This window comes from Equus asinus, chromosome 2 (assembly GCF_041296235.1).
Source record: "Equus asinus isolate D_3611 breed Donkey chromosome 2, EquAss-T2T_v2, whole genome shotgun sequence".
Taxonomy (NCBI): domain Eukaryota; kingdom Metazoa; phylum Chordata; class Mammalia; order Perissodactyla; family Equidae; genus Equus; species Equus asinus.
In genome coordinates this window covers 123342802-123364392 of record NC_091791.1, presented here as the reverse complement: position 1 = coordinate 123364392, position 21591 = coordinate 123342802, and the positions used below count along the sequence as shown (strand labels likewise).

The window sequence follows — 21591 nt, the reverse complement described above, 5'->3', positions numbered from 1 at the left end:
CTATTTTTATAGATCTATTTTATTATAAGGTATTACTTCTGGCTCAGTGGACTACATCTTCCAGAAAAGAAAACTTTGCATTTAATGTTTAAAATGAAAAATGCTTATTTTTATAAGGTATACTGTTTATACCTTAATACAAATTTGGGGAATGTAGGAAATTGCGGAACAGTATAAGACCCTCTAGTTTCAAGGTGGGGCTCTTCTGCACGTGCTGCTTCATAATGGGAATGTTGTGTAATAACTCAACCAAAAGCTTATTGGGGGACATTTACATTGTTTTCAGTTTCTAAAGTATTATCAACTACATTATAACAAATATCCTCTATTTACGTCATAGCTGATATAATACAACCTTATAACATTACAATAATGTACATTATAATTAATTACTAGAAATTACTGATGAGATTTAAGACTTCTGATAGACATTGCCCTTCAGAAAAGTTGCTCCAATTTACATTCTCAGCAGCGTATGAAAGGCCCTTTTTCCTCAACTCTCATTAATCCTGGGTCTGCATTTTTTTTATTGCTAGTGAAATTGAACATTGTTTTATATGTTGATTGGCCATTAGTATTTCTCCTTTTCTGAATTACACCTCATCGCCTTGACGCATCTTTCTCATTACCATGCTTGTCTTTTCATCATTAGTTGACACACACTTCTATATAGTGGGAATACCCACAATTTGATATATTCCATTACATAGAAATCAAAACTTCTATATGTTGCAAGACACCAGAAAAACAAGTGAAAAGACAAAAATGAGAAAAAACAATTTGCCATGGATATAATACGTTTTCTTTATAATTTCCACACTATCATGCTTAGAAAGTCCTTTATCATCCCTAAGGTTATAGAAATATCTATTTTTGTTTTCTATTCATTTGTTAGAATGTTTATAGTTTTATTAACATCTAAACCTTTACAAGAAATGGAATTAATTTTCGGTATGAGGTTTAAAGCAGTAATGATCTAACTCAGTTTTTTCCAGGTAGTTAATTAATTGCCCTAACATAATGTATTCATTTCCTCAGTGATTTCAAAAGCCATCTTATCAGTACGAATATATGTTCTTATGAAAATTTGGGCTTGTTTCTGGATTTCCTATTCTATTCCAGGAACTGTAAATTCTAAAGCTGTACCAATTCCAACAAGGGTCCCCAAATTCTCAGAAATAAAGTTTGCATTGCTCTGGCGATTTCTGTTTATCTTGTCTCTTACACTACATTGTGAGTTCCTTGAGGGCGGGGGTTCTGTCTTCTTTGTACCCAGAGCACCTAGCATGGTGCAATGAAAGCAGGGCACAGAAGCATCATGAAGTACAGTGAGCTCCAGGCTCGGAGTTGCCAGATTTAGAAAATAAAAGTACAGTATACCCAGTTAAATTAGAATATCAGATAAATAGCAAATAGCTTTTGGGGTTTTTTTGTTTTTGTTTTTTTTGATTGGCACCTGAGCTAACAACTGTTACCAATCTTTTTCTTTTTTACCTGCTTTTTCTCCCCAAATCCCTCCAGTACATAGTTGTATATTTTAGTTGTGGGTCCTTCTAATTGTGGCATGTGGGACGCTGCCTCAGTGTGGCCTGATGAGCGGTGCCATGTCTGCACCCAAGATCCGAACCGGCGAGACCCTGGGCCACCAAAGTGGAGCACGCGAACTTAACCACTTGGCCGTGGGGCCGGCCTCAGCAAATAGTTTTTATATAAATATGTCCCATGCAATATTTGGGACATGCTTATCCTAAAAAGTTATTTGATGTCTATCTGAAATTCTAATTTAAGTGGTAGTCCTGTATTTTATCTGGCAACCCTACCCAGACTGGATGTCATAAGGCCTGGCTTCAGTTCTGCCTCTGCCAGGAACCAGCTAGGAGGACTCGGACAGACCGTGGAGCCTCTCCAGACCTCAGTTTGTCAGGATTGGTTCATTCCACAGACATTTATTTATTAAGGACCCACGATGCACCAGGCTCTCTAAGGCAGCTGTGTGGCAAAAGCACAGGTCTAGGAGACAGATAGGTTGGGGTTCTGATTCTAGTTCCCCACCACCAACATAAGACACATACAGGGAGAAATTGGGCTAGGAGAACTCGACAGCAATGCCCTCCCACCTGCATTTCAAGGGGCCTGCTCAGATATCCCCATTGGAATGCGTGCCCTCCTCAGATCTTGCATTGGTCTCAGCCCATGCTGTGCGCTCTGCGCTGGCCAATAAGGAATTCATCTGTTACAAGCCAAATGCTGCAAGTGACACAGGCTCAAGTTAGAAGCACCCAGCTGGCTGAGCATGAGGATGAGGAATGCAGCCTTCCTCGCCTGCAGATTCAGCTTCCCAGGCCAGGGAGGGACTGACTCACTGCGAGTCCTCCGAAAGGCCCCAGGGACCTTGACCAAGTAGAGCGGGGCAGACATTCTAGGATTCTACAGCTGACTGTTCATGTTCCTTAACCCTTCTTTTGCATGCAAAAGGAAAACAGGGCTCTCCTTTTCTGAGAGCCACCCAGCATGTGATAGCAGACTGGACATACCCAGTAGATCCTCAGGCGAGCTGGTGAAGCGGTCATTCTGTTTCTTTGTTTTCACTCTATACTTTCTCCTTAGAGAAATTTTGTTCACACTTACACAGGTGACACAAGCGCACATGGCCTATATGCTTAGTCCAAATGGTCCCTTGTTTGTGCAAGACGCAGTACTAAGCGATGGAATTACAACAGTGAACAAAAGCTAGCCTGGCCCTTGCTTCACAGAGTTTACAGTCTAGTGGGGGAGATGGCCATGAATCACACCATCAAACTCATTCAATTGGAAAAACATAAGGAGGTACAAGAGCACATAGCCGGGGACCTAAACTGATTAGGTGGGTAGTCAATACCCCAACAAGGGATGTTTGAGTAGGAGTTCGCTATCTATCTAGAATAGGTATTTCTGGCAGAGAAAATAGTATGCGCAAAGATCCTGAGGTGGGAGGGGGCATTCTCAAGTATCTGAGGTGAGTGAGGGAGAGAGAAAGAGTGAAGCAAGAGGAGGCTGCAGAGGCAGGCAGGTGCCAGATCCTGCAGGCCAAGGGTGAGTCAAGGCCATTGCAGGATGTAGCAAGTCAGTGACTTAAGGATACTGAATTTTTAACGATGAATATGGCTACAATACCAGAATGGGTAGCTGGAAGGGGCCAAAGTGGAGATTACTGGGGATGTCTCTATGAGGGCTGATGGTGACCGAGTAGTGGGAATGGGCAGGGAGAGAAGCAGACTGTACTGGGCTTGGTCATGGTTAAAGGCAAGAGAAAAAAGAGGCATCAGTGAGATACTGACACAGCAAGGGAAGACTTCCATCACCCACGGGGAGGAGAGTGTAAACCTGTGAAGGGAAGTGAGAGCCTTAACAAGAGTAGGGAAGGAGGGAGCAAGGGAGAAGGCACAGGAGCAGGAGGGCTGAAGCCGAGGGCTCAGAGGACCAGGGGAATCCTACAGCACCCGGTCACAGAGGTGGGTCAAAGGGAGCTCATACCTTTCCCAGCTTTGTTGATCTCATTTTAGCCTCACAGAGATCCTGCCCAGGTAGGGGGCGTTACAGCCTACTTTGCAGGGGAAGCAACTGCAGTTCAGAACCTTTCCCCAAGGGCAGGGTTGGTCCTGGGCAGAGTCGGGATTCGAACTCACATCTGTTTTAGTAGAAAGCCCACACTCTTTCCTCTCTCCTGTCCCCTCATCCCTGGGCTGATGATTTAACGAGGCCCCATAGTTAAAAGGGAGGGCTCGTAGATTCTCCAGCAGAGGAGGAAAGTGGATAGATGGGAGGGCTAGTTCTCATAAAGGCTGGGGCAGTATGGGGGAACCAAGGCAGTCACAGAGTTGACACAGCAAAGGGCAGTAGTTCTCAACCCTGGCCGCACGTTGCACTTATCAGAGGAGCTTTGAAAAATCCTGGTGCCCAGGCTGCTCTCTAGCAATTACTCTCTCCAGGTGATTCCAACATGCATCCAGGTTAAGAACCACTGGCCTATCGGCTGCTCTCAAATCCATCCTCTCTTGGCCCCTCAGGCTGGAGTAATCTTAGAAAGCCCTCCCCTAGCTGTGTCTGGGGCTACGCTCTCCAGGGTCCCAGCCTAATCTGAGTTTAGGATCTAATTAAGATCTTTAAAGGCCCAAAACACTGCAAAAATTATTGCCTACCCCCATCTTAAGTAATTCAAAACAAAAATAAGATTAAATAATAAAGTGAAATTTCATTTTTTGGGGGAAATGAGGCAAAACTTACATGGCTGCTGAAATTTAAAATAGCTTATTTCTAGATTTTCTGATGTGTGTGCACACATGCATGTGTGTACCCTGCTTTGACTGGCACCCCACACAAGTCCTTACTGTCTACTGGGTCAATCTGCATAGTGTCTGGCTGCTTGATTTCCAGCAAATGAAAGCTCTACACAGCCCAATTTCTGAGCAGTTGAGACGGAAGCAGCAGTCTCCTTCTGGATTTGGTTTGAATTAAATTACCAGGCTGTACTTGGTGCAGGAAACTGACAATTTTCAGCAAGAAATAAGGCCTGTAACCATGAAGTGTAACTCTAGAGTCTGCTTGGCAAGGGGACCAGCCTTGGCTGCATGCTGAGTCCAAAAGTTTCCCCACCAGGAGTGTGAGATAGGCCAATAAGACCCACCCATTGAGGAAGGAACCCTTGGTCTGGCCAGTTTTAATGGGGAAGAGTGTTTGGTGCAATGACCAGTTCTGATGGGGGAATTAGTCAGGAACATGGGCATTGCCTTTTCCACTTGTGCCCCTCTGGGTGCCTGAGCCTAAGGGGTGAATAGTCCCAGAAGCTGGATCAAGACTAGTATGTGTGTGTCAAGGCTGCCCAGTTTGGGCTCCTCCAACCATACCTTGGTCTAGCCCTCTGGAACCCTGGGCAAGCTGGCAGGAAGCCCTTGTTGGGGTCTTGGCTTTTGACCAGGATGCCTACATTCTCCTAGCACCCCAGCAGGGAAGTCTGGTTTGAAGATCCTGAAACTTGGAGAAGAATAATTGATCAATTGAACTCAAGATGTGGACCAAACTCCCTATGATAGGCAACCTTTTGATGGCAAAGAATCTCACCCGTGGAAAAACGGCTCTGAGTCTGGCACCTCTGACCATATCCTCACTCTGACCCCCTGAGCCTTATGAGCCTAGCCTCACTCACAGTCAGAGCTGCAGGAAGCCTCCATGGCAGCCGAGCCATGTCCCCACCTCCTCTGTCGTTGTCACAGCTGATTCCATCCACTCCAGTCCTCTGTCCTAGCCAGACCAGCCCTACCATGTCCTACCATTTCCTACCATGTCCTACCACTTCCTACCATGTCCTACCATTTCATTTTGGTGTAAGTGACAGAAAACTCATTCAAGTAAGCTTAGGCAAGAAGGGAAGTTCATTGGCTCAGTAAGTAAACCACAGGAAGGGTAAAGAATCAGCTGGGCCTCAGGAATACCTGGACTGGGGGTAATCAACACAATTAGGATTTGCAGGCTTCTTCCCTTGTCTCTGTTTCAGTCTACTTCATATCACTTTTGTTCTCTCAGAGCAACTTTTTATTTTAAGATTGGTACCTGAGCTAACATCTGTTGCCAATCTTCTTTTTTTCTTCTTCTTCTTCTTTCCAAAGCCCCCCAGTGCATAGTTGTATATTCTAGTTGTGGGTCCTTCTGGTTGTGCTATATGGGACGCCACCTCAGCATGGCCTGATGAGCGGTGCCATGTCCGCGCCCAGGATCCGAACCTGTAAAACCCTGGGCCACCAAAGTGGAGCACACGAACTTAAACACTCAGCCACAGGGCCAGCCCTCAGAGCAACCTTTCCCATGAGGTAGGAGTCAGGCTATCAGCAGCACTAGGCTCCCATCTTCATAGCTTTGCCTCCAAGAAAGGATGGGGCTTCCCTCCATTAGTTCCTATTCAGAAACATTCAGGGGCAGGTCTCTGGTTGGTCTGGTCTGGGTTACCTGTCCAGCCCACGGCAGGGCAGCTGGGACACTACTATTGACAGGCCCTCTAGGATCATGTGGTTGGAGTAGGATGGGGCAGTATCTTAGCCTGCTGAGGAAGCCCTAACAAAATACCACAGACAGGGTAGGTTTAAGCAACATAAATTAATTTCTCACAGTTCTGGAGGCTGGAAATCCAAGATTAAGGTGCCAGCATGGGAGGTTTCATCCTGAGGCCTCCTCTCTTAGCTTGTAGGCGGCCACCATCTCACTGTGTGCTCACATGGTCTCATCTTTGTGCAGGAGCAAAGAAAGGGAGACAGTGGGAGCTCTCTCGTGTCTCTTTTTATAAGGACACAGACTATGGATCAGGGCCCCACCCTTAGGATTTCTTGTAACCTTGATTACCTCCTTAGAGGCTCCATCTCCAGGTACAGCCACACTAGGGTTAGGGCTTCAACATATGAATTGGGGCGAGGGAGAGGGTAGGGGAGTAACACAAACATTCAGTCCATAATAGGGAAACACTATTCACTCAAAGAAGGGGGTTCAGTGGTCTAAAAAAGGTCAAAACTAGAGATGTTCTCCTCATTTCCCCCAGTACACACACCAGTACATGTCACAGCCCTGCCTTTGCCCCTTCCTCTCAAAGCCAATGCCCACCCCCTAGAGCCAGACATTCCCCTAAGCTGTCCTAGGGGCTCACTGGATGCTGGGTGCATGTAAACGTAGCCTGGGACTGGGGGCCTCCTGGAGCACATGTTCCCTGAGTCCCACTGGGACAGGAACTAGGTCTCACCCATGTCTGTTGTCCCCATAGCACATCCTAGACCCAGGGCAAGAGCTCAGTGGGTGCTGGAGGTTTATGGATTCACCTCTGGCCCCTTTCTCACCCATCCACTTACAAGGTTCCCAGGGTCTTGATACCTCTGTCTTCAGAAGAAAGGGATGGGATTACCCAGCTCACATGAACCTGCTGGTGGCTTCCCAGAATAGAAGGACATTATTCTCTAGATGAAAAGAATCCACCAAGTGACCAGCACAGTGAGTGAAGAAAGATCTACAACAAGGCCCATCATTGGGAAATCCAGAAAATCAAGGATAAAGAGAAAATCCTAAAATCTTTGAGAGAAAAAACATGTCATACATAGAGAACCAAGACTCAGCATGACATACTCCTCTCTGGGAGATGGAAAGCAATAGAGTAATACTTCCAAATGTGAGGAGAAGTGACATTTATATTACAGCATTACATCCAGACAAACAGTTAATCAGGAGTGGGGATACAATGACGACATTTTCAAATATGTGAGAACTCAAAAATTTTGCCTGCCATGTACTCTTTCTCAGGAAGTCGCTGGAAGATGAGTCTCAGCAAGATGAGAGGGGAAACCACGGAAAAAGAAGATATGAGGTCCAGGAAGCAGGAGATCCACGCCAAAGAAGCATGCAGGAAATTCATGATATGATGGTGCAGGGAAATTCCGTGGTGACAGCTGTGCCACAGGCTGAGGGAGCAGCTGATGCAATTTGGAACGGGAGGTTGGAGGGTAAGCGAGGGAGGCCTCCAGGAAAATAATGAGACTGATAGATTGATTATCTGCTGTATCTTAGTGTTTGGATAATTATTGCAAAGCGTTTGATATGATCCATCAGTTGAAGCATGTGGAAAAAAAGTAGTAATAGGTATAAAGAAAGCTAAGTACATGAAGACAGGGAAAAAACCAGAGGTAATTATTAACTCCAGGGGAAAACATAATTAAAGAAAGGAAACAATAACTTCAGTGCAGTACTTGCACAGAATATTTAGGTAGCAGCAAGAATGCAAATGTTGTTATTTTCATAAGACTGTGATCTAACCAAATTGGTTAGGATGGAGGCAAGAAAATTGCTAAGACCGTAAGGGAAGTAGGTTCTCCCTTATGATACACCAGGAAGTAAAAAAATATGGAAAAAGCCAAATCAAGATATAGCAAAACAAAAATATTATTTAGAAATATGTCTATAAATACCAGAGGAAACAGCAAAACGAGTTTAAAGTGATGCCTCTGGGAATTAGAACTTGAAGGTGAGAAGGAGAAAGGTGGAGGAAATGCTTCTTGATATAAGCCTCTTATTACATTTGATTTTTTAAACTTTGTATGTATTACTTTGATTAGAATTAAATATGTTAAACAAAAAACAATTGCAAAAACTAAAGAAAATCACTAATTCAGTCCAGACCAGCCTTTTACAGAGGTCACTGAAGTTCAGAGAGGTGAATGGACTTGCCCAAGCTTACACAGCAAGTAACCAGCATAATTTGTCCTAAAGTCCAAAGCCATGCTGTTTTGTGTTACCTCCAGGCCCTGCAGGCTGTCCCTCCAGGGCTCTGCCTTGGGAATTGATATTGGCAGCAAAGGGAACACGAGGGAACCTGAGCAGAGCTCTCCATTTAGATTGACACACTGTTCCAGGGATTTGGGGAGAAACAGGATTAGCTCCAAGAGTATTCACCCCTCTGCCTCTTTTCTCCTTCCCCATCCTATCTCATGACCAACCTCAGCTAAAAGGTCTGAGAAGAAAAGGGAATCTGGGAAGATTCTCACTAAGCTGTAAATGACTGATATTCACTCTCACCGTGATTTTGATTTTATCAAGGCGTAAATCCAAAACAGTTTGATGGACAGGGTACCAAGCAGTAGAATGAAGACAGATGGGGGAAACCACCTCGGGGCAGGAAGGAATTTGGGGGTTCTTGGGACCCCAGTCATTTTACAAAGAACATCTTAGAAAATGTCCAACACAATGGGTTTCTTTTCTCTACTACCCAGGACCCACAGGGGCCCAAGTTCTGACAGATTTTGTTTATCAAACAAACTGCACTCATGGTCATGCTTCATTCGTTTTCTAGGAGATGGCCCCTGTTACACAGAGTAACATTTTTGTTGAGATAATTCCACCCCTAAGGAAAGACACTCCATGTTTTATTTGCAATACAGCCTTATTATGGATCAATATTAGATTTCCATGGGGCACTTTGCATTTTGCAAATATTGCTCATCAGTCACCCAGAAAGAGTACTAGACTTTTGCATTCAAATTCCAACTGAGGGCCCATGAGCAAGTCATAAGCCCACTCTGATCCTATATCCCTGTCATAGAATCACTTACTTCCCACCATTTGCAAGGCTGGAGATAACATATGTAAAGTGCCCACTCTGTGCCCAGCGCATAGTAGTAGCTTAGTAAGTTTAAGTTCCCTTCCTTCTTCACTATCCTAATGTATTTGTTAAGCATGGAGGAAGATGGATGGGTGGATGAGATGGGGGGGAGTAGTACCGGAGAGGCTCCAGCTACGTTTTACAATCCTACCCAATCAAGTCTGAATTAGGTCTCAGTTTCCCATTTATAAAATTAGGCAGGTCAGGGTGGGTAGGAAGAGGAGGAGCCTGGCTTTGTTGGTTCCAGCTGGGCCGTTGGATTCCATAACCTGGGCTCCACTGCCCGGTTCCAGCTGACACCACAGGCCGAGCTTCCCATGCTCTGAACGTCTTTTGGCCAAGTTCAAGACTGGAGAGGTGCAGGCAGAGGGAAGGGAGAGGCATTTCCCCCAGACAGCCTGAAGGTGGCACCAGAGCAACGCAGGAGCTGAAGATCCGTCTCCAGCCATCCCGGAGACCAAGGCAGGGTTGGGAAGGGCAAGGCAGAGGTGGTGTGCACTGTTCAGCAGGGCAGCGGCAAGTGGCTGGGGAGCCTGGTTGGGGGTCTGTCCACATCCATTTGAAAATGACACGAGGGTCCTTTGGCTAATTTCCTCTCTTTAGTAGGATGATCATGTGATTTACCATTCAAATCCAAACACTGATTTATCACTGAAATCCAAAGGCTTCAGGTAGTGAAAAGGGGCCACTGTTAATAATTGCACCTGCAACAGGCTTAATATCACCTGTCCCTGGCAAACCAGAACTTTCTGTCACCTCACCCTCAGGTCACCTTTCATTGTTTCCATTCTTTCTTTTAATCTTTTTTTTTTTTCAAACATACTCGATTCTTTTTTCCCTAGCACCACTGTCTTTGAAGATGCCCTTGCAATGGGATATTTTAGACCTTGCAGCATCTGCTTTAGCTTCTTAAGTCAGAAAGGGTCTCTCTGAATCCACTCCAGTGGCTGGTTTTAGCTTCCAGTCAGAATATTCTGCGTTCCCTGGGATGCTATCCCCATGACTCAAGAGTTAAAGATGTCAGAACTGGAACAGTGACCCTTATCTCAACTTTGGTGCCTCTTTAGTCTTTACTCAATTTATTCCTGTAATTTTCTTCTGAGTGCTCATGCCCTTTATCTATTTGAATTTAGGTATATCGGTTCATTGAATTGCAAATAGACAAGCCCCATTAAGCAGGATTCTTATATTTCCAAGATCACCCCATTACTCCATTCAACTCCAAATTAGCATGCCATCTATCCCCTTGTTTCTGAGCCCTCCTCACTTAATAGCCTCATAAACATCCATCCACTGCAAAGGGCTCAAACTTTCTTCACTTCTGTTTTCAGTTGATTCATTGCTATCTAAGGAATTGATTTGTTTGGGGGAGTCGTTAGTGGAGAACCATGCCCTTTATTTTTATAGTTGGATTCTGCTGTTTAATAATGTGTCTCTCTCTGTCATTCACACTCGCTACAAATGGTTATGGACTTCAGTCTTAACCTAAAATCTTAGTTAGAAATTTGGCTTTATCTGAACAAAGTAGCTATGTGAAAAATAAATTGTTTTTAAGGAAAATTTTCTCAGCTAGGAATCACATGGTCACAAATACATGTGTAAGCAATAGTAAAATCGGGCTCTAAATATACAAAATCTTAAATTGTTGTTTTGAGAGACAATATTGCCCATTGTTTATTTTTTTCTCTATTAGTGAAGTGCATTTCACATATAGTGAGGTACACATATCTTAAGTGTACAATTCAGTGACTTTTTACATACGTACACAGCCACGAAACCACCACTTAGTTCAAGATACAAAATCTTTCCATCACCTTTGAAGGCTCCCTCATGCCCCATCCCAGTCACGATCCCCCCTCAAACTACTATTCTGACCTCTATCACCATAGTGTAGTTTTGCCTGTTCTTGAACTTCATGTAAATGGAATCATACAGTCTATGCTCTTTTGTGGCTGACTTCTTTCAGTCAACATAATGTGCATAATATTTATCCATGTTGTTGGTGTGTACTGGTTGTTACTTATTTTTCATTGCTGTAGTTTCCATATTTATGTCCAACTCAATGTTTTGTGGGGTCTATTGGTCCTTTTTGGCTAGACCGATAGTAAAAATCTTCATAACAATGAAACTTAGGAAATTTTTAGAAGACGAAAACCTAAAACCCAGCTCTCCAGACTTAAACCAAGTTTCCTCCTCGTGCCTGCTCCAGGCCCTCTTCTTCTCTGGTCCTTTTCCCTCACAAAGTTGGTGGAAAATTAAGGAACTTTAAAGCTCTTCATTATGTCATTAGCTTAGGTATTCTTGTCATCTGGACAACAGGATAGAACATTTATAATCTGAAACGTTGAAATAACAGCAAACACTTATCAACACTTATTACTGTTCAAAGTGCTTTGCATATTTCATTTAGTCCTTAAAACAACTCTGTGAAGTAGACACTATTATCGTCATCCCCACATTTCAGATGGGAAAACTAAGACACAGAAAGGCCAAGGAACTTGCCCAGCGTGGTAGAACCAGGCTTTGAACCTGGGTGGTCCGGTTTCAGGGCCCAGGCACTTCACCACCACCCCACACTGCGTACTGTGATACTGTCTGTAGTTGAAGTATTTTCTTCTATTAGCCTGTAGCATTTTCTGAATAATTCAAATCTTAATAAATTTGCTTCAAAGAATACAACTAAATTGAAGTGGAAGATCTAATATAGAATGTGGCGTTCATGAATAAATTATGACTCTCTGGTTTTAAATAACAATCATTTGCTGATCTTGTGACTTTTGCCAGATAGGGCTATAATGTGCCAAACCTCATTTTCCTTTTCTTCAATGAGAGGAGATGAACTCAGTGAAGGCACAGTTTATCATAAAATCTCATCATGATTTCCCTCATCAACTGGAAAGCTGGAGACTGGTTTCTGGAGTTTTAACTGGTTGAGACGGAGTTGAGTGCCACTCGTAGCACAGTGAGTTTAAGAAAGACGGTCTCCCTTCACTTCTGCTGCACAGGGTCATGTGAGCTTTGGCGATTAACATATGTGATTGATAGTTTTCTCACAAAAATGATCAGGGTTCTGGATGATATTGTCTTCAAATTTCCTTCTGCTGAAGACAGGAGATGGGGGCAGGCCGACTTTTCCACTTCTAGAACTCCGGTTATGAGCTCAGCTGGGAAATGGTGTGGTAATGGGGGTGGGAGGGGGGTGTTTTTATTTTCCAAATCATCCTTTCCCCATGCTGTGCTCCACATTGGAACTCAGAGTGGAAACAGCCCCTTTGAACTGCCTACTGCCTGCACTCTGGGCCATATGTCCAGTTTCCTGGCTTGTTTCTCAGCCTCCAGCTGTGCTCGTTCCTCACTCCCACCCATCACTTATACCAGATCCATCCCCCCAAATATCCCTTCCATCATGTCACCCTCTCTCCCACCCTAAGGCACCTTCTCCCCTACAGGAAATGTCTCCAACCTCAGCCTGGAATTCAAGGCTCTTCCTGATGTGGCCTCACCTCTCAACATTCTACTGCGTCCCCTTGGCACCTGCCAAATTGGACCCATTTTTACTATACACAAGCTGGGCTGTCCTACCTCCATGCCTTTGCCTACACTGTGACTTTCCCCTGAATTCCTTCTTCCTCCCTTTCCCCAAGTCCAAATTATATCCACCCTTCCAGAACCTCAAGTGCTCCCTGCAAGCTATCGGTTCCTCGTCTGCTAGGGCTGGAGATAAAAGGACCAACCAGGAAGCATCTGGGATCTGCTGCAGAAGTGCCCATGGGTAGCAGAATCATGGGATGTGACCAACAAGTAGGATTCTCAATGATAAAGGAGAATGACAAGAAGGCAAGGAGAAGGAGGGAGAAGGGCAGAATCCATTCAGTCAGCTCTCATTTATTTAGCCTACTGTGTGTCAAGCACCATGCTGGGCCCTGGTGACACAGATGAACAAGACTCATTCACTCCTTGAACAAACAGTTGCTGAAGGATTTCTGTGACGATGCCAGGCCTCAAATCCGGGGTGGAGGACAGGTGAGCAAGTGAACATTCAATTAGAGTGTAGGGTGGGGAGTGGCCTGAGAGAGGACTGTGCCAGTTACCCTGGGTATAGAGGGGGCAAAGGACATTACAGAGAGAGAGAGCCCTCCTGTTCTGGGGCTGCAAGGAATTCCGTGTGGCCAGAGGGAAGGGTACATGTCATGGTGAGAGGGAAGGCTGGAAAGGCCAAGAAAGACCCTGAATGCCACCAAGGGTTTGGGCTACATGGATATAGGAAGCCACTGAGCGCCTTCGCAGAAGAGAAAGGCCAGACTCAGATTCCAATTTGACTGCAGTGTGGCAAGTGGAATGGAACTGGGCAACGAAGCAAAGATGAAGAGAGGAAGGAAGGGACAAGACTCTGGAGATGGTTGGGAGGACATGGTGATGGATTGGCTCTTGAGGGTAAGGAGAGGAAGCAGGCAGCCATGACAGCATGTGTTCACTGAAATGGAAGGAGCAGCAGGGTGTAGGGGAGCAGGGGGCATGTGGGCGTGTCAAGTAGGAGGGGCCTGTGGGCCATCCAAGTGGACATGTGCAGTGGGCAGACCAGACTTCAGCCAGTGATTAGAAGTCATCAGCACATTAATCCATGTTTCTCAATCCTGGCTGCCTGTCCCAGCCACTGGGACTTATTAACCATGTAGGTTCCCAAGCCCCCCTACCCAAGCTCACTGAGTCAGAATCTCTGGGAATGGGGCCCAGCAATGTGTATACTGTAGTTCGTGTTCCCAGCCTTGGTGATTGTGTTAGAGGTCCCCGAGGCCAGCCACATTTGCAAGAAGGACTCAAAGAACTCAGGAAAGCAATTATACCCATGATTACAGTTTACTACAGTGAAAGGATACAGATTGAATCCAGCAAGGGGAAAAGGAGCAGGGGACGAAGTCCAGGAGAAGCCAGGTGCCCCTTCTAGGTAACCTCTCCCAGTGGAGTTGCAAGGGCAACAATTATTCTCCCAGCAATGATGTATGACAACACGTGCTAAGTGTTGTCAACAGGGAAGCTCATCTAAGCCTGGGTGTCCAGGATTTTTGGGGGTCAACCATATAGGCATGCAGCTCCTGGGTGACTGACTTTAGCTACTCAGTCTCCAGCTCCTAGAGAAGTCAAACTGATGTGTCCAGGCCACAGACATACAAAACATACACACAAAACGTACATACAGGCATACAAAAACACTCTTAGTAGGAGGGACATTCCAAAGGGCTCAGAGGTTATCCCCACCCTCCCCAACTCACCCCTCCTCTCCACCCCCCCCCCTTCCCCCGCCGCATCTGGTCAAAGACCAGTCCTTTCTTTGGAATATATAGGGCTTGAGTACCCCAAGCCTGCCTAGCTGACCCTTTACTGCCCAGTGGTCTATATTAGAACGCCCTGGCAAGCTTTTAGAGTGCTCGATGCCCAGGATGCACTGCAGACCAGTTACTCAGAATCTATGGGGTTTGGCCAAGGTTGGAACCCACTGCCATAGACAGTAATGGGCACCAAAGGAGGGAATGAGTCCATTGCAGGGAATGTAAGGAGAGAGAGGAGGATGAGGAGGCCAAGGATGGTGGACTGAGGACTGCAGAGCCTGCAGACCATGGCAGGGAGCAGCTAGAGAGACAGGTAGAGAACATGGCCCCCAATGTCTGGACTGCAAAGAGAGACAGCAGGCAGTCGAGTTACATAAGTGGCCTGGGAAGGATCAGTTAGGCCCAAGGAAAGGGGGCATGGTGCCAAGAGGAGCAGGAAGTTCCATGGGCCTGGTGTCTCCTCCTCGCCCTCCTTCTCCCCTCCTCTTCTTCTCCCTCTAGCTCAGGCTTTCCATTCCCTTTCTGAGACTTTCCTTGTGGAATCAGAAGAGGGTACCTGAATCGGCCTGGATTGCCTAGGCTGTACACTCTGGGGGTGGGGGTAGTGTAGGGTAGACAGGGTCACCTCTTCAGGCTCTCCTAGCTCAGCCCTTCGTGGTTCTGTGGTTGTGAGTGGATCTTCAGGCTGGATTTGACCTTTACTGGTCTAAGCACTGAAGACATTATAGTGCTTTTCCCCAAGGGGGATTTCAAAATAAAAATAAAACTATAAACCATAGAACATAACATTTATAAGTACGCTGAAATAAAATGGCTTCTTTCTAAGTTTTCCAATTACAACAGTCTTAACAAATATTTGGAAGCTAAACCTCTTTTGCCCTTTTTGGAGGGTGTATGGTTTTACAGTTACTCTAAGTTTGCTTCGTTCACCCATTTATTGGGTCACTCACTCAACCCTGTAGACCTTTAGGTTCCAAATCCTCAGGGACCCCCATGCACACCAGGAATAGAAAAGGCTGGAGGGGCCTCTAATACTCTTCCTGGGGCAGGAGACACACTGACTCCCCTACATTATCCAGCACTTCCCCGCCCCCAACCTGAGGACTCAGCAGGTTCATCCAGAGAGGAGAAGGGCTTCTTTGATGCATTATTCAGGGCACGCCAGGACAGTCCTCAGCTGATTCCCAACCTTGGTTCACTTGGGCTGGAGCCAGGGCCTTTATTAGAAGGCCTCAGCCTGACATCGTGACCTTCACAATCACTGAGTGATCCCTCTTCTGGGAACCCCCCACCCTCCACTGACTTCTATTTGTGAGCTGGTGGGGTCTTATGAAATTCACTTTGATGCTTGAGTGCCAGGTCCTTCCAGCTTAATTTTCAGTATCAACAGGTTGGATCAATACCAAAATATTACATAAATCCTACAAGTCAACCAGGGAAAAAGTGAAGGCCAACCATCCAAGGCAGAATGGGGGTAAATTATCTATTACCTGTTGGTTCAGGTTAATTAAACTAAGGGAATACAGGCTGACAAAGGACTCAAATATGGCCTGATCCAGGAGAAGTGTGGGAAAGAAATGTCACCTCTAGCAGCCTTGTCCTTGGACCTGACAGAGATGCTGAGTCCATATCCACATCTGTTGTCCCAGTTCCAATGGAAACCATCTGTGGTAGACTGGTCTATTGGTGACCCCCTACAGACCACCTTTCCCAGTATTCCAGTCTTTGTGTGGCCCCTCCCACTCAGCTTGGCCATGTGACCTGCTTTGGCCAATGGGACATTAGCAAATGTGATACAAGCAGAGGCCACAAACTCCTCTTGAAACCTAGCTGCCATACTGTGAGGAGTGAGTGGGTAAAACGGGTGAAATGAGTCAAAAGGTACAAATTTATAGTTATAAAATACATATAAGTTGGGGCTGGCCTGGTGGCATAGTGGCTAAGTTCGGTGTGCTCTGCCTCAGTGGCCTGAGTTTGCGGATTTGGATCTTAGGCACAGACCTACACCACTCATCAAGCTATGCTGTAGTGGCGTCCCACATACAAAAACATAGAGGAAGCTTGGCACAGATGTTAGCTCAGGGCCAATCTTCCTCACCTAAAAAAAAAAAACATAGGTTGTGGGGATGTATAAGTCATGGGTATGTAATGTACAGCATGGTGACTATAGTTAATGATACTATATTGCATATTTGAAAGTTGCTAAGAGAGTAAATCTTAAAAGTTCTCATCAGGAGAAAAAAATTTTGTAACTGCGTATGGTGACAGATGTTAACTAGACTTATTGTAATTATTTTGCAATATATACAAATATTGAATCATGATGTTGCACACCTGAAACTTTTTTTTAAAGATTGGCACCTGAGCTAACAACTTTTGCCAATCTTCTTTTTTTTTCCTTCTGCTTTTTTTCCCCAAATCCCCCCAGTACATAGTTGCATATTTTAGTTGTGGGTCCTTCTAGTTGTGGCATGTGGGATACCGTCTCAGCATGGCCTGATGAGAGGTGCCATGTCCGTGCCCAGGATCCGAACCCATGAAACCCTGAACCACTGAAGTGGAGCGCGCAAACTTAACCACTCGGCCATGAGGCTGGCCCCCACACCTGACACTAATATAATATGTCCAAAAAAAAAAATCACCCTGAACCAAGACCCTTGGGGCTCCAGGAGGAAGATCCAGAGGCCCTGAAGGGCAACTCGGGGCCGGGGGAGGGGCGGGATTTGCTGCCTGCTAACTTCCTTCATTCAGTCCACAATAGCCCCTTAAATGGACTGTGGCCAGGCAGTGCCCACTCAGGGAGAAGTAAGACACAGTCTCCATGTAACTCATAGACCTGGGAGCACGAATTTCACCAGATGAACTCTGAGGTTCCTTCTAAGTTTTGGGCTCCTGTGTTCTAAAACTTGAAAATGTGGTTTTCAAATTCACTAACTCTCAGAGAGCCAGACTACTGGATTAACTAACCAAAGTTTGCTCTGTGCATGTGTGGACTCTAGCCTCAAGATCTCCCCCAGCTTCCCAGCCCATCCTTCCTGCAAGGAGTCGTGAATATGTTTGGTCAGATTCCAAGGTGCCATGTGGTCATATTTGCCAGTGGGCGGGGTCATTACTATGAAAAGGATCTGCACTTGGACATGGTGCTCAAGGGTGCCTCTGTCTCTGTGGGTCTCCCTTCACAGGACAGGCTGATCCTGGTCAGCTGCGGCTGGTCATCTCTCTTCCATACTGATTCTGGGCCAGAGCTGTCCTGGTGCCTCAGTCTCCTGCTCCATATGCCAGCTGAGGGTGGTGCAATTCTAAGGTCCATGTTGGGTTAGAGTGGTGAGTCTCACCTTGGGACATCTGGCCATGTCTGGATATTTTTGGTTGTCACAACTCAGGAGAGGGTGCTATTGGCACCTAGGGGGTAAAGGCCAGGGATGCCACTAAATATCCTACAATGTACAGGACAGCCCTTCATAACAAAGGACTATCTAGTCCAAAATGTTGACAGTGTCAAGGTTGAGAAACCCTGGGATGAAGGAAGCAAGAGCCCACCTAGGTGTACTCCAGAGAGCGTGGCCTTGGGGTGTCAGTCCCTCTAAGAATAAAGTGGTCCTCACCTTTTTTCTACATCCCTCATGGGGCCGTATGGGGGTGAGAGAACAGTTAGACTAGGGTAGGATCCAGGCATTCCTGCCTCCCTTAGCCAAATATGGTTCTCCTGATAGCATAATCTTCCCTAAAAATGTGGCTAGGGTGGGGGGATGGGAGAGATGTTTCCCTCCATCTTCTAGTATACTGGATTTAAGAACTCACTTTAAAAAATATTACGAGGACATTCACTGCAGCGCTGTCAAAACTGAAAAAGATTAAAAAACCAACTCAAATGTCCATTAATAGGGACCAGATAAATAAACTATGATACACCCATACAGCAGAATTATACGCAGTTGTTAGAAAGAATGAGGCAGCCCTAAATATAATGATATGAAACATTCTCCAAGGCAAATTGTTAAGAATACAGCAAGGTGCAGGAACAATGTGCTTGGTTTACTAATACTTGTGTGAAAATATATTTACAAATATTATATAAATGTAGGTGCTGAATATGCATAGACTCTCTCAGAAGAGATGCAGAAGTATCCAGGAACAGTGGTTGTCTCTTGGGAGGGATCTGGGGCTTGGAGGGGGCCAGGAATAGAAGAGATTTCTCTTCACTCTATGTCTTTTTACATCGTTTGAATTTTATATATTCTATGCATTTATTATCTATTCAAAAACAAATACAATACATACAATGGAATAATATTTGCCTTAAAAGGGAATGATATTCTTTTTTATTTTTAAGATTTTATTTTTTTTGCTTTTTCTCCCCAAAGCCCCCCAGTACATAGTTGTGTATTCTTCGTTGTGGGTCCTTCTAGTTGTGGCATGTGGGACGCTGCCTCAGCGTGGTTTGATGAGCAGTGCCATGTCCACGCCCAGGATTCGAACTAACGAAACACTGGGCCGCCTGCAGTGGAGCGCGCGAACTTAACCACTCGGCCACGGGGCCAGCCCCCAGGAATAATATTCTGATACATGCTATAACATGGATGAGCCTCGAAAACATTATACCAAGTAAAATAAACCAGACACAAAAGGACAAATATTATATTCCACTTAAATGAAGTACCTAGAATAGGCCAATTCATAGGAACAGAAAATAGAATGAGGGTTTCCAGGTCTGAGGGGAGGTGGGTGAGGAGTTAGTGTTTCACGGATACAGAGTGTCAGTTGGGGAAGATGAAAAAGTTCTGGAGATGGACGGTGGTGATGGTCGCACAACATTGTGAATGTCCTTAATGCCACTGAACTTTACCACAATAAAAATAAATATATGACATAATCTATTTTAAAATATACATTAGACAATTTCGTTGTCTAATGATAGTAAGTATTTTAGGCTTTGCAGGCCATATACAGTCTCTGCTGCAGACAACTACTCCCCGGGAGAGCAGCGGCTATTGACAACATGTAAATGAATGGGTGTGGCTATGCTACACAAAGAACAGGCAGAGGCCGGCCGGGCTTGGCCCACTGGCTGTCGTTTGCCAGCCTCTGCTCTATGGCTCTCAGTTCCCTCATTTGTAAGATGGGGACAATAACTGTACCTACTTCATAGGGTTGTGCGGGAATTAAATGGGGTAACGTGTCACGTATTTTGCTCATTGCCTTACACATAACAAGCAGCCAACAAATGTCAGTTATTATTTTTGCTAGGATAGGTGAGGTAGCCACAGAGGATGCAGAAGGAGGAGGTCACATTTATTTAACGCTTACTGTGCACACAGTAGGCCGAGTCTCAAAGGGACGGGACTTCACTTTGTTGTTCTTATTAGTTACTTAATAAAAATATCTCATGGTGGCATAGAGCTTTCTGCATTTGGTCCATTAGCTCATTTCATCTTCATGATTACTCTCCGGGATAAATTTTCCAGATCAGGAAGCCAGGCCTCCAAGTTCACGCTGCTGGGGAGAGCAGAGGCAAGGTTTGAATCTTCAGCCATCTTATTCCAAAACCTGTGTTCTCAACCAGGGGTCGAACTGCCCACCCCTTCTCCACCTAGTCCCCATGCTTGCCCTGGGAGGTTTGGAAATGTCTAAGGGTATTTAAGGGGGGATGTTAAAGCATGGGGAGGACTACTGGAGTCTACTGGCCAGGATCCAGGAGTGCTAAGTGTTCTGCAGTGGGCAGGACAGCCCTGTGAAACAAAGAATTATGCACTCCCAAGTGCCAGTTGTGCCCCGTGGAGACCGGCTTACAGTTGTGTGGGGAGGTGGGTTCACCGAGAGCACAGAGTGATTAGCGCCCGCACAGGGAGAAGGGGTGGGTGGCAAGGGGACAGCGGGGGTGTGTTCCAATCTGCTGGGAGTGGAAGGAACAGGTGGTGCAAGTTGTTAAATTGTAAGCTCAGTGGATTCTCTAAGTTTCCCTCTAAATTTGCATGAAAGAAGCAGTGTGGTATACTGTAGTAGAAAGAGTACTTAGTTGTCAGGGGCTGAAAGCATTGACTTGACCACTGACCAGCTGTGCAACTAGGGCAACCAAATTGACCTCTCTGGGCTTTGATATCCTCAGAGTGAAATGAGGATAATGACACACGTCTGTCCCCTTGCAGAGTTGGGGAGAGGATCCAATGAACAACAGAGTGGAAGTACATAGCTCTGTACAAAGGGAAGGCATTTTATTAAGGGAATCGTAAAGCAATTGTTAACAAAATAAAGCTCTTCCTTTTTAAATCTTGAATTTGGCTTCCAAAGGCCATGTGGAGGTTTATCTAACAGCCCAAGTGCAGGCCTGCCACCAGCTGCCTCTCCTGCCCAACAAATTGAGATTTAGCTTTGATCGCATCTCCTGCAAAACCAGCCAGCGTGAAAAATGAGCCCAGGAAAGAGGAACTGAGCTTCCTGTTGGCCGTAACTCCTCAGAATAGTGGAGAAGCTATCCATACCCAGCCAGATGTTGAGCCAGATAAGGGACTGGAACAGCTTGATGGAGTGACCTGCCAGTCAGGCCCCACAAGCTGTTTCCTCGCCACCCCTCCCCCCCAGAGGAGAGGGGTTAATAGTTCTTTTGGTCAAAATATCAAGTTGGAATTAATCTATAGAAATGTCAAGCCTGCTCTGTAAGCAAAACTGAGGCAGTTTATGATTGCAGAAAACTTCTGTGCATGACAAGGGGCAGCCATTTTGTCTCCCGAGCTCTCATGTCTGTTTTTCTACCCAGCTCCCAGACGGGCTCCTGCCTCTTGAGATCTAGCTAACTGTGGTTCTAGCTCCACAACCGCACGCCTCCTGAAGCCTACCCCACGCTCTGGGGGGAAGCTCTGGGGGCTGAATCTCAGGGCCTTGCCTCCTGATGCCTGCTTCCCTTTTGTTTTTTGTCAATCCAGCTGAGAAACTTGACCTTTCTCTACTTCCAAAACAAAACCAGAAAAACAGTGTCAGAAGGATCCCAAAGAGAGAAGAATTTGAGGACATTTTCCCTGTGCCAACACAGCAGTCAACATTGTTTTGCAGAAAAAAACAGGTTTTGGAGTCAAACTTCTTGGTTGGAACCCAAGCTCCCTCATT

General features: G+C 45.6%; 1 long non-coding RNA gene across 5 annotated transcripts in view; it reads left to right on the top strand.

Annotated features, from left to right (window-relative positions):
• Positions 1 to 11918, top strand: part of LOC106840837 (uncharacterized) — a 42755-nt gene extending 30837 nt beyond the window's left edge. For 3 of the 5 annotated variants that reach the window (XR_011501626.1, XR_011501629.1, XR_011501627.1), the window contains exon 5: positions 7312 to 8133. This is a non-coding gene — a long non-coding RNA (uncharacterized lncRNA). Of the gene's footprint in view, positions 1 to 7311 lie in introns of all 5 variants that reach the window. The other 2 variants (XR_011501625.1, XR_011501628.1) reach the window with 2 other exon arrangements.
• Positions 11919 to 21591: the final 9673 nt, after the last annotated feature.